Source organism: Rutidosis leptorrhynchoides, chromosome 1, assembly GCF_046630445.1.
Source record: "Rutidosis leptorrhynchoides isolate AG116_Rl617_1_P2 chromosome 1, CSIRO_AGI_Rlap_v1, whole genome shotgun sequence".
Classification (NCBI taxonomy): Eukaryota; Viridiplantae; Streptophyta; class Magnoliopsida; order Asterales; family Asteraceae; genus Rutidosis; species Rutidosis leptorrhynchoides.
The window spans coordinates 418329527-418342268 of record NC_092333.1 but is presented as its reverse complement, the minus strand read 5'-3'; the positions used below and the strand labels follow the sequence as shown (position 1 = coordinate 418342268).

Below are 12742 nucleotides of genomic sequence, written 5' to 3'. Positions count from 1 at the left end.
ATGTCACGAGACATTGCCTTAACAGTTGCTTGTTCAACGCTTTCCTTTACAACCGGACGGTAGTTTGCCGAAAGGTAATATACGGAACAAGTAAACTGGACGTGTTGCTTTCCAAATACAAGGTTAGCAAGTGGGTGACACAAAACCGCAAGTTTTGAGCTAAAATTTTCAAATCTGTAACCCACCAAACCCACAAATATTTTGCAAACACCGGTAAAGGGTTATTCCGGAAAACTTATCTAGGGTAAAAACTAGATTTAATTTTCAAAAGATCAAATGTTTTCATAAAGATCCAATTTCCTTAATGGATCTAAATTTTTATAGTCATGTGGGACTGTAAACCATATCGTTACTACCATTGTTTATACCGCCGTATAGAAATCACTGATGTACAAAGTGTGAAGAATAAAGAAGTGATTCTAGTATTTCAAGACGATATTGCTTGAGGACAAGCAACGCTCAAGTGTGGGAATATTTGATAATGCTAAAAACGAACATATATTTCATAGCATTATTCCTCAAGAAAGACAAGCTTTTAGTTGCAATTGTTCTATTTACAAGAGATATTCGTTTAAATAATAAAAGGTGAAGACAAAAGACAGATTCGACAAATTGAAGACGCAAACGACCAAAAAGCTCAAAAGTACAAAAGACAATCAAAAAGGTTCCAATTATTGATAAGAAACGTCTCGAAATCACAAGAGTACAAGATTCAAAACGCAAAGTACAAGATATTAAATTGTACGCGAGGACGTTCGAAAATCCGGAACCGGGACTAGAGTCAACTCTTAACGCTCGACGCAACGGACTAAAAAATACAAGTTAACTATGTATATAAATATAATATATTATATAATTAATTATATTAATTATATATATATTATATATATATAATAAAAACCGTCGGCAGCAAGAAACTCCAAGGGTGTGAGCTGTAAATACCTCTCCGCGACTCGCGGAGTTTTAAGGGCATTTTGCCGCGAGTCGCGGAGCCCCAAAAATCAAGTATGGCTATAAAGCCAACCGAATTCTGATCAAATTAAACACATCTTTTTTCTTCCTCTTCATACGTAAATATATTTATATTTATAATTTATATTTTAATTTTAATTATAATTCTAATAATAAGGGTATGTTAGCGAATGTTGTAAGGGTGTAAGTCGAAATTCTGTCCGTGTAACGCTACGCTATTTTTAATCATTGTAAGTTATGTTCAACCTTTTTACATTAATGTCTCGTAGCTAAGTTATTATTATGCTTATTTAAAACGAAGTAATCATGATGTTGGGCTAATTACTAAAATTGGGTAATTGGGCTTTGTACCATAGTTGGGGTTTGGACAAAAGAACGACACTTGTGGAAACTAGACTATGGGCTATTAATGGGCTTTATATTTGTTTAACTAAATGAAAGTTTGTTAATGTTAATATAAAGATTTACAATTGGGCGTCCCTATAAATTACCATATACACTCGATCGGACACGATGGGCGGGGTATTTATATGTACGAATAATCGTTCATTTAACCGGACACGGGAATGGATTAATAGCCACTAGAATAATTAAAACAGGGGTGAAATTACATTCAAGGGTAATTGGTGTAATTGTTAACAAAGTAGTAAAACCTTGGTTTACACGCAGTCGATAACCTGGTGTATTCATTAAACAAAGTATTAAAACCTTGTTACAATTCGAATCCCCAATTAGTTGGAATATTTAACTTCGGGTATAATAATAATTTGACAAGGACACTTGCAATTTATATTTATGACTGATGGACTGTTATGGACAAAAACCAGACGGACATATTGAATAATCCAGGACAAAGGACAATTAACCCATGGGCATAAAACTAAAATCAACACGTCAAACATCATGATTACGGAAGTTTAAATAAGCATAATTCTTTTATATCATATTTAATTTCCTTTATTTTATATTTAATTGCACTTCTAATTATCGCACTTTTATTTATTTTATTTTATCGCACTTTTAATTATCTTACTTTTTAATTATCGCAAGTTTATTTTATCGCACTTTTATTATTCGCAATTTCATTATCGTTATTTACTTTACGCTTTAATTTAAGTCTTGTATTTATTTTATATTTTACATTAGGTTTTAACTGCGACTAAAGTCTTAAAATCGACAAACCGGTCATTAAACGGTAAAAACCCCCCTTTATAATAATAATATTACTTATATATATATTTGTATTTTTATAAAAGTAAACTAATATAGCGTTGAGCTTTGTTTAAAGATTTCCCTGTGGAACGAACCGGACTTACTAAAAACTACACTACTGTACGATTAGGTACACTGCCTATAAGTGTTGTAGCAAGGTTTAAGTATATCCATTCTATAAATAAATAAATATCTTGTGTAAAATTGTATCGTATTTAATAGTGTTTTCCTAGTAAAATAATAACTATTTTATATACACCTCGCTTCGCATCAATGGGCACAAGAGGTTTGGTGGATAATTTCATTTTGTTCACAAAAAAGTTTCATGGAGGTATTGACAAACTCACCTCCATTATCAGATCGTAAGATTTGTATATTTTTATTAAATTGAGTTTGTACCATTTTATAAAAGTGAGAGAACTTCTCAAAAACTTCTGATTTATGTGTTAAAAAAATAAATCCATATCATTCTCGTATGATCATCAATAAACAAGACAAAATACCGCAAATTTTTACCCCCAATAATCGGATCTGGACCCCACACATCAGAATGAATTAAAGCAAAAGGTACAGCTTTTGGCCAAAATACAAGTTTCACAATTTAAGACAACATTTGACGGAAACAAACTAGGAAATAAAGTGTGACGACCCGGAAAATTTTGACTTATTTTGAACCAAATTCTCGACATGATTTAATATTTCCAACACGATAAGCAAAGACTGTTAAGTTGAATCTAAAAAATTTTAAACTATTTTCATATATTCATTTACCCTTCGACCATTTCCGAGGATTCACGAACAATTAATTGTAAATAGATATGTGTGTGTGTGTATATATATATATATATATATATATATATATATATATATATATATAAATAATTGGAAATATAATATTAAATATTATATGTTGTTGTTATTAAAATTAATTATGTAAAATAAAATAAAAATATGATATTATGATAATTATTATTTAAAACATATCTATATATATAAATAAAGTATGTTAAATATATATTTTGTGATTTTGAATTTATTTAGTAAACAACAGTAACACTCAATTGCCATTCGATGGATATTAAACAAGTTAAAAACGAACTTAGGTGATTTTAAAAATAACGGTGATTCAAAAATGAGTTATATAAATTATAGGCTTATTAGAAGTATATTTGGGAGCTATTTGTTAAATTTGAAAACTTTTTATATTTTACCTGGGATCGAGCGCGGATAGTGATTTAAATTTTAGTCAATAAATTTAAACAGTTAATGACCGATTTTTTATATACAATAATGACTAAAATAAATAAATATAATTAATATAAAAATTTAGAATTTTTCGAAAGACTTTTATCCGTCACTAATTATCAACGGGGCGCGACATAACACTACGTGAAAACGGTCGGTAACTAAATGTTAATTAAAGCGGCTGCTATGCTGTTGAATATACATTATAAATCTTGAATTATTTGAAAAAGTTAAATGTTTTTGTCTGTTTTTGTCTGCCACTTTTACCTATTCTATCTAGTTTATATATGTATATACATACAAATGCACACACTTTCACTCCACCAAACACCTTAATCTACTTAGTTTATATTCTTTTCATTGATCGAACGAGACCCACTTGAGTTTCCTTTCTATTTTCTTTCTATATCAAGTGCCCTACCATCTGTTCCTTTTCAATTCTCATTCTGTTTCATTTCTAATCATCAAGAGTATAGAAATATTATAATATTATTATTAATCATTATTATTACATGTCTCTTATTTATATTTATATACATGTGTGATAGTTAGAATCATCAATATAATCCATCATCAATTCCAATCACCTACTGATACTTCTTTCGATGTTGTTACTCTCGTCGCTCGTGTTGTACTTCGAATGAAAAACATGAATAATACAATTATCCTACAAACCATTGTTCACCACTTCATTCTTATTATCAAGAATAAACATAAACACGATCACACAAACATGATGCTGTTGCACCATCGATGGCAGCCACGAGACCATTGTTTCTGGTTACTGTTCGGTTCATGAGCCATCACCATAACTGTCTCACTCAACCACCATCCTTGAACACCCCACAAACACCACCACAGACGCCATCGATCCACCATCATTTCACGATGAGAATCACCACCATAACATCACCACCCTTAGTTGACACCTTATACCACCGGGAGACACCATTAACCACGACACCAAACCCCCCCCCCCCATCATCACCTTTACATTTCCTTTTTGTTCTTGTTTACTGCTGAAACCATCCACCAACACCTTGAATAACACCCACCAATACCATCGATGTACATCATCAAGAACCAAACGTCCCTTCCATGTTCTTGTTTCTAGTCGTAAACCACCACCTCACCACAAACCACCACCATAATGATCACGAAGATGATGAATGGAAGATGGTGACATGAAATGATGATGTTGTGTAGCGAATGATGTGTTAGCAATTAAGATTATGATGATGGATATTATTATGATGATGATGATGATGAAGATGTTAAATGAGTTTAGAAGAAGACAGACACATAATGGGTTAAAGTATTTAATGTATGAATTAAATCAAAAAGTAACCAGCGGAACAGTGGTTGGGTGTATGTTTGTTAGACGAGAGGTCGCGGGTTCGAATCTGGGCAACGACATTTTCTTTTTTTAGGAAGCTTATTAATACTTTCAAGGTAGTATTATTATTACTATTATTATTATTATTATTATTATTATTATTATTATTATTATTATTATTATTATTATTATTATTATTATTATTATTATTATTGTTATTGTTATTATTATTATTATTATTATTATTATTATTATTATTATTATTAATATTACTATTATTATTATTATTATTATTATTATTATTAAGATTATTATTACTAAATTACTAAATAAATATTATTAATATAATTATCATTATTATTATTATTATTAATATTATTATTATCATATCATTATTATTATGAATATAAGTATTATTATTATCACGATTATTAAAAGTAACATTTTTTATTAAAAAATATCATTTTATTAAAAGTATCATTTCTCTCATTATTATTATTATTATTATTTTCACTATGGTTATAGATACAAGTATTATTATGAAAATGATTAAGTTACAATTTAAATTAATTATTAATAAAATTATTATTATCATTGATATTGATATTGATATTATTATTATTACTTCATTATAATTATAGTATTATTATTACTACAAATAAAATGACTAGTATTATTATCAAAATTAGTATTATCATTATTATATCTAATTATTATTATTATTAACACTATTTTAGTATTATTAAAGTCATTATTTTAACAAATCAAAAGTTATTTATATAAAAATATATCTAATACATATATAATAACTATATAAATATTACATACTATTTTGTTTTTTTTTAAAATAAAATGTTATTATTTATTATTATATAATATTAATTAAGTTACATATAAGATATAAATATATTTTAATATAATCAGATATATAGATATTATTATTAATATCATATAGAAATAAATACTTAAATATATAATATTAATATGACATATATATATATATATATATATATATATATATATATATATATATATATATATATATATATATATAACATTTCAAATAACAAATATATTACTATAAGTAATATATTATATAATTTATATAATTAATATATATATATATATATATATACTAGTTTGATTATTATTACATGTTAATTATATGTGTTAATATATATAAAAGATATAGGTTCGTGAATCCGAGGCCAACCCTGCATTGTTCAGTTCCGTCGTATGCATATTTTTACTACAAAATATTGTATCGTGAGTTTCATTTGCTCCCTTTTTAAATGCTTTTGCAATATATATTTTTGGGCTGAGAATACATGCACATCTTTTACAAATGTTTGACGAAATAGACACAAGTACTTGAAGCTACATTCTATGGTTGGATTACTATACCGAATATCGCCCCTTTAACTTGGTAACCTAGGAATTAGGGAAATGGCCCCTAATTGACGCGAATCCTAAAGGTAGATCTATGGCACCGACCAGCCCCAGTCAGAGATATGAACTGCTTTAATACTTCGATTTATATATATACTGATTGCGATTGCCGGTATATATGGCATACTAATCACGAAGTGCCGGTATGCGGGGGATATTTTACATGCATTATGTTAATGTCGGTTACCAGGTGTTCATCATACAAAGATTTTTATACAGATAGCTATATGCCTGTATGTTATTTATGAAAATGAAATCTTGTAGTCTATAAAAAATATTGAAATTATTGTTTATGATAAACCTATGAACTCACCAACCTTTTGGTTGGCACTTTTAAGCATATTTATTCTCAGGTATTAAAGAAATCTTCCGCTGTGCATTTGCTCATTTTAAAGATATTACTTGGAGTTATTCATGGCATATTTCAAAAGACGTTGCATTCAAATCATTTGAGTTCAAAAATATTGTTATTAAATAAATGACAAATTAGTCATTTATATTTAGGAAACATGATAATATCATTGGTATGCATATTTGTAACTTTCGTTGAAATAAAAGTTTGTCTTTTAAAAGAATGCAATGTTTGTAAAACGTATCATATAGAGGTCAGTATCTCGCAATGGGACCAGATGTTATGTATTCGTCCAGGTGGATTTGGACGGGTCGTATATAAAGCATGTAAATATCCGGCTGACGGATGACCCAATCTTCTATGCCATAACCAGCCTTCCCTCGTAGGTGTTCCGTAAGCAAGTGATACTGTGCCTTGTTGAGAAACCTCGTCAACATAGTATAACCCCCCCTTTTTCAGTGCCACGTCCAATCAACAGTCCTGTCCGGATGTCCTGCAAGATGCAGAAAGTCGGATACATAAGGACTTTACAGTTTAATTCTTTTGTGACATGACTTACCGATAACAGCTTATGAGATAAAGCTGGAATATATAGACAGTTAGGTAATTTAATAGTCGGGGAAATTTCAATCGTACCGCCAATTTTAACTTGAACAAGTTCACCGTTAGCCGTTTGAATCTTATCTTTTCTAGGTTTCGTTTTGAAAATAATGTCTTTTTCGTCGAAAGTCATAGTATCCGTTGCTCCACAATCAAATATCCAAGATTTAGTTATAAAAGTATTTGCGACAACGTTTACTTCGGAAGGATCATTTTGAATTTTTGTTAAAACATGGTATTTATTTGGGCACGGAATAGGGTTGGGTTCGTTGTGTATGCTATTGTTAATTTTGGTTATACTATTGGGCCTAATATTAGATCCTAGCCTGTCTGGCCCACCATGTCCATAATTAATCCAACCTACTTTTGTTTGTGGATTTAATCTAGTGGGCTTCTCTATTTTCGGCCCAATATTACTTCCCTTATGTTTTAACCAAGCTTTACTATTTAATCTAGTAGGCTTTTTATCCTTTGTCCCAATATTAATCTCTTTAATTCTTAACCTGGAACTACCCGGTTTAATATTATATCCAGTTTTTATCTTTTCCCAACCCACATCGAGCCTTTCAATATTATCTTCCCCAAACACTTTATTCATTCCTTTATCCCTAGAGGCAACTCTAACTCTAGATTCTTTTTCTATGTCTGTAAATAAAGAGATAAATGGTTTGAGGTTTGTACCGTTGGTCTCTGTGATGGTTGTTGCAATACCACCGTAGCCGTGGTCTGTGGTGGTGGTGGTGGTGGTTCCCTCAGCCGTCGTTGCCATTGCTGCTTTGCTTTTGATGGGTTTTGTCCACCATTCTGGAAATCCTTTGATTTCAAAGCATTGATCTATGGTATGCCTTGATTTTTCACATCTTGTAAATTTAAGTTTCGATTTGTCGATTTTTGGTGGAAAACCACTTCGGTGGGTTTTGGTTAGATGAACTGAGGATTCTTTGCCATCAATTTCTACCAACCCGGTTGCAATTCCATGATTGGTTGAAGATTCACTTGGTGATAACCCTAAAATTTGGCGATGAGCTGCTTTTTTTCTTACGGCGGCATTGGCTTCCTCCGCCGTTGGTAATGGGTTTGAACGAAGAAGGTCTCTCTTGATTGTATCATGTTTTTGATTAAGGGCTTTTCAAAATTGAAAAAGCTTCTGTTCAGCCCTAAACTTGTTGTATTTGATGATGTCTGATGAATTTTTCATAGGATTGGGGTCTCGAATCTCGAACTCACCCCATATTCCTTGCATCCGGATCCAAAGCTCTTCAAGATTTAAGTTGTTTTGTTTCATCTCTGTGGCTTTGACATATAGATCATATGTGTGTAATTTGTCACCACTACTATAGGTAGTAATTAATGCCTCCCATAGTAGTTTGACAGTTGAGAAAGAAGTGAGATTGTTGGCCAAACTTGGTTCGATATTTTGTTTCAACCATGAAAAAACGATTAGATCCTCTCTTCCATTGTTCGTATGATTCGTGGTTGTAAGTAGGAGGATTAGTGGTCAGGTGAGCAAGGAGTGCCTTGGATTTACCTCCAATAGCAACCCTCATCATTCTGGACCACAAAGAGTAGTTTGAGCTGTTAAGGTTCAAACTAATTTTTAATGTATCTGAAATTTTAGGCTGCTGAAAACTCATATTATTTCTCAGCAGACTAGCTAATTGGCTTGTTAATTCATTGAATTGGTTTATGGATTGAATTGAGGGTGGAGAATGGTTGCCGCCTTCATTATGCATGGTGGCAATTTTGAAACAGAAAAAGGTAAATGATTAAGTTAAGCAGGGTGTAATGATCCTTGGATCTACACCTTCAGCTCTGATACCATGTGATGTGTAAAATCTAGTATATAATATATCTCTGGAAAATACCGGTTTAAAGATTACTACACACTAACGGGCAGTGTACCCGATCGTGCAATAGTATAAAGTTGGTAATTCCGAAATCGTTCCAAGGACAGTTTAAACGTGAGAATTAAGATTGCAACTAATGGAAATAAACTAAGTTAATCTATGAAAATTTAAAGTACGAGATAATTGGTTTTTGTGGCTATTTAACGATTAGCCAAATCAAAGATAGATCAAAAGTAAAAGACAATATTTTTAATTTTTAAGTTTAATTAAATTAAATTGCAGACTCAACGAAAAATAAAGATAATTGAATTCAATAGATAAAAGAATGTTCGCCTAGATCTCCTATTCGCAGTGTCGGATGATTTGTTATTAAGCACTAGTTCTATTTATCAATACATGCAACTACAGAGTCGGTTTACCCAGAGTTCTCTTTTAGCAAACACGTCAAACTAGGATTTATTGGCTTAGGGTTCCTTTTACCAAAGACCTCTTTCGTTTGTGACTTAGTAATTAACTAATTATAAGATTAAGATTCAATTTGTTACGCGTTCGCTCCACACAATTCACCCCTATTTTGTTCAATTTATGTTACCCGGTTTACCCCCTTGGTCCAGTAAGCACCCAATTGGTTAAGACAAATCAATTGGAAATTAGTTCACTAAATTGAAACAGGGTTCCCTTTGTTCAAACATGATCACTAATCAAGCCTAGTAACAATAATCAAATCCCATAAGAATGGTTCTTAATCAAAACTCATAATTATCATGTATCAATCAAATTAAACGTTTAAGTATCATCCAAACACATACGAATATTCAATCTAGACAAACATTAAAGAACTTAGCCAACAATCATGGCTAAAAACAAAATCACAAATAAACAATTAAGAGTATTCATTATGTTGATAAGAATTAAACCTAATGAAAATTGTGTTCTTGAATGATGAACGGATCGAGATGCGTTTCCGGAATGATTGAGTTGATCGAATGATATTGGGGTTCCCCAATAATCACCAAAATTCGCCCAAAAGCTGCTGGAATTCGTCTGGATGGAATTATGATTAATTAGGGTATTTTTCGGGCTTAAATACCTTCCAAATTCGACTGGGCCGACCTACTGCCGCGCCACGACCCCATTTGTCGCGCCGCGACATTTAACTTGAGCTGGGACCTCCTTAAATCCTTTCCTGATCTTGAAAATAAGCAAACGCCGTGTCACGGCCCCATTTGTCGCGCCGCGGCTCATAACTAGTTCTGAACCCTTCTTTAACCCTTAAACTGATATCGAATGCTGTTGATTTCCTCGCCGCGGCCATATACGTCGCACCGCGGCTTACTGTGTAACCTGATATCTCGTTCATTTTTTCTCTTTTTCCTTACTTTAAACTAACTCAACACCTCATTAACCAATATGTTCTTCACACTTCCAACCTCGGCGCACCAATAATAATAACCGGTTAACAAAGTACCTCAAAAACTCCAAAGAATGCAACTCTTCTATATTAAGCTCTTCAAACTCGGACATTCTCAATATTATCAAAATAAACACCAAATCGTATCCTAACGGACTAAAATGTGATCGATATCGCTAAGAAAAACGTGTATAAAATATGCGATATCACCATGATAATTTGATATTTAGAAAGCAGATAACTGATCTTTGTATTGATTAAATTGATACAGATTGAATTGGTTACAATGCTTACAAGATATGGTGTTTTTTACACTAGTTGTTTTAACAGCTAATTCTAAATATGGGATGACTCCAATATCACTTTGGAACCCCCATGTACAAGAAGGGAAATCTGCTGAATTGTAGCTGCCCTTTGACCCGTTTTGTTGTCTGCTAGTTAACCCATGTGACTTGCCAAAAAGGGAAGTGATGAGATTAAAGTCTGATCCCAATAAGTCGAATAACCAAAAATGGTTATTTGACTTTGTTGTCTTTTTGTTGTAGTGACTGTATTCTAACACATTGAACCCTGAATCAATTGATACTATACTCAAAGATGTGAATAGGGATGTTATTCCAGGCATAACTCATTGGCAAAGTCCAAACTTTTTCGCCTATTTTGCATCCAGTGGTAGCACTGCAAGTGTTTTTGGGCGAAATGCTAATTAACGGATTCAACTGGATATCTTTCCCTGCTGCAACTGAACTAGAGATCGTTGTAATTGGAATGGCTACTAAAACTACTTGAGCTTCCTAAATGCTTTTAGTTCTCAAGCAACAATGGTGGTGGTGTTTTGCATGGCAGAACGTGCGAGGCCTTCATTTGTACGTTACTTGCGGCAAAAGAAAAGACTCTTGATCGAATTGGAAATGAAAACTTACATAAACTTTTTTTAAAGGCAACAATATATTTCATTAGCTATAAACGTATTTACATATATACAAATATACAAAGCCTACCAATCAACAGTAAGGCAACCAATTGAACTAACTCGCAATATTACACAAGATGATCTCGAATCTATTCTAAAGCTAACCAATTCCTGTTTTGATCGAAAAGATTGAGTCGATAGATGCACTACTTGAAAACTTACATTCATCTATTGTTCTGATCAAAACCATTTTTCCTTGCATAAGGCAGCCAAGATTGTGGGAATCAAACGTGAGAATATTTGACAAGTCTTGACAACAAAGAGTGCAAATTTTCAACTATGCCCACAATCACTTCAAGAGTTGATTGAAAAAGATGTTAAAGATGGGATGATTCCAATGTATTTATGTGCTACAATTGGGACAACTTCAACGACATCCGTTGATCCATTAAGATCGTTGTGTGAGGTGGCGAAAAAATATGATATGTGGGTCCATGTTGATGCTGCTTATGCTGGAAGTGCATGCATTTGTCCCGACTTCGTCCAGTTATTGATGGTGTAGTGTGCAAGCTCCTCCAGCTTTAATGCACACAAATGGCTGCTAACATATCTTGCTTGTTGTTAAGCCGATCAATTAACCCTATATAACCAAAAAAAAAAAAAAAAAAAAAAAAAAAAAAAAAAAAATTAACCATCTCAACAACAAATGGGTCAATTCTACTTGACAACCGCTTTACTTTTCCACGTCTTTGTGATCGGCTTAACAATCACTATTCGTTTTTTCATCTATTGATGAAAAAACTTAGTTTTAATGTTATTGTTTTTAGCCAAAAAAAAAGAGAGAAAAAAAATCTTGCTTCTTGTTGCTTATGGGTAAAAGACAAATCTGCCCTCACAAAACCTCTCAGCACAAATGCAGAGTATACTTGAGAAACGAAGCGAGTGAGTTGAAGTGTGTTGTGGATTACAAAGACTGGCAGATACCGTTAACACGAAGGTTCCAAGCTTTGAAGATATGGATGGTTTTACGAAGCTATGGCATGATCTGATTGAGGGAAGTAAAAAGAAAACATGTAAAAATGGCAAAAAAAAAGATTTTGAGGGGTTTTTGATGAGCGACAAAAGGTTTGAGATTATAGTTCCTAGACAGTTTTCGAACGTTTGTTTTCGAGTAAATCCCTATGTGATTGGCCAGAAGTATGAGAATGATCATAAAGCAAATGAGTTTAACAAGAAATTACTTGAATCGTTGAATGCAACAGGATGTGTTTACATGACACATTCGGTTGCTGGAGGAGTTTATTTTATTAGATTTGCTGTTGGGGCAACTCTAACTGAAGATAAGCATATCCAAATGGCTTGGGAGTTGGTTAAGGATCAACCGACTTCAACAACAAATGAGTAA

General features: G+C 32.2%; 1 pseudogene; it reads left to right on the top strand.

The window, feature by feature from the left end:
* The window catches only part of LOC139901942 (tyrosine decarboxylase-like), a 62098-nt pseudogene extending 49356 nt beyond the window's left edge, over window positions 1-12742 (top strand).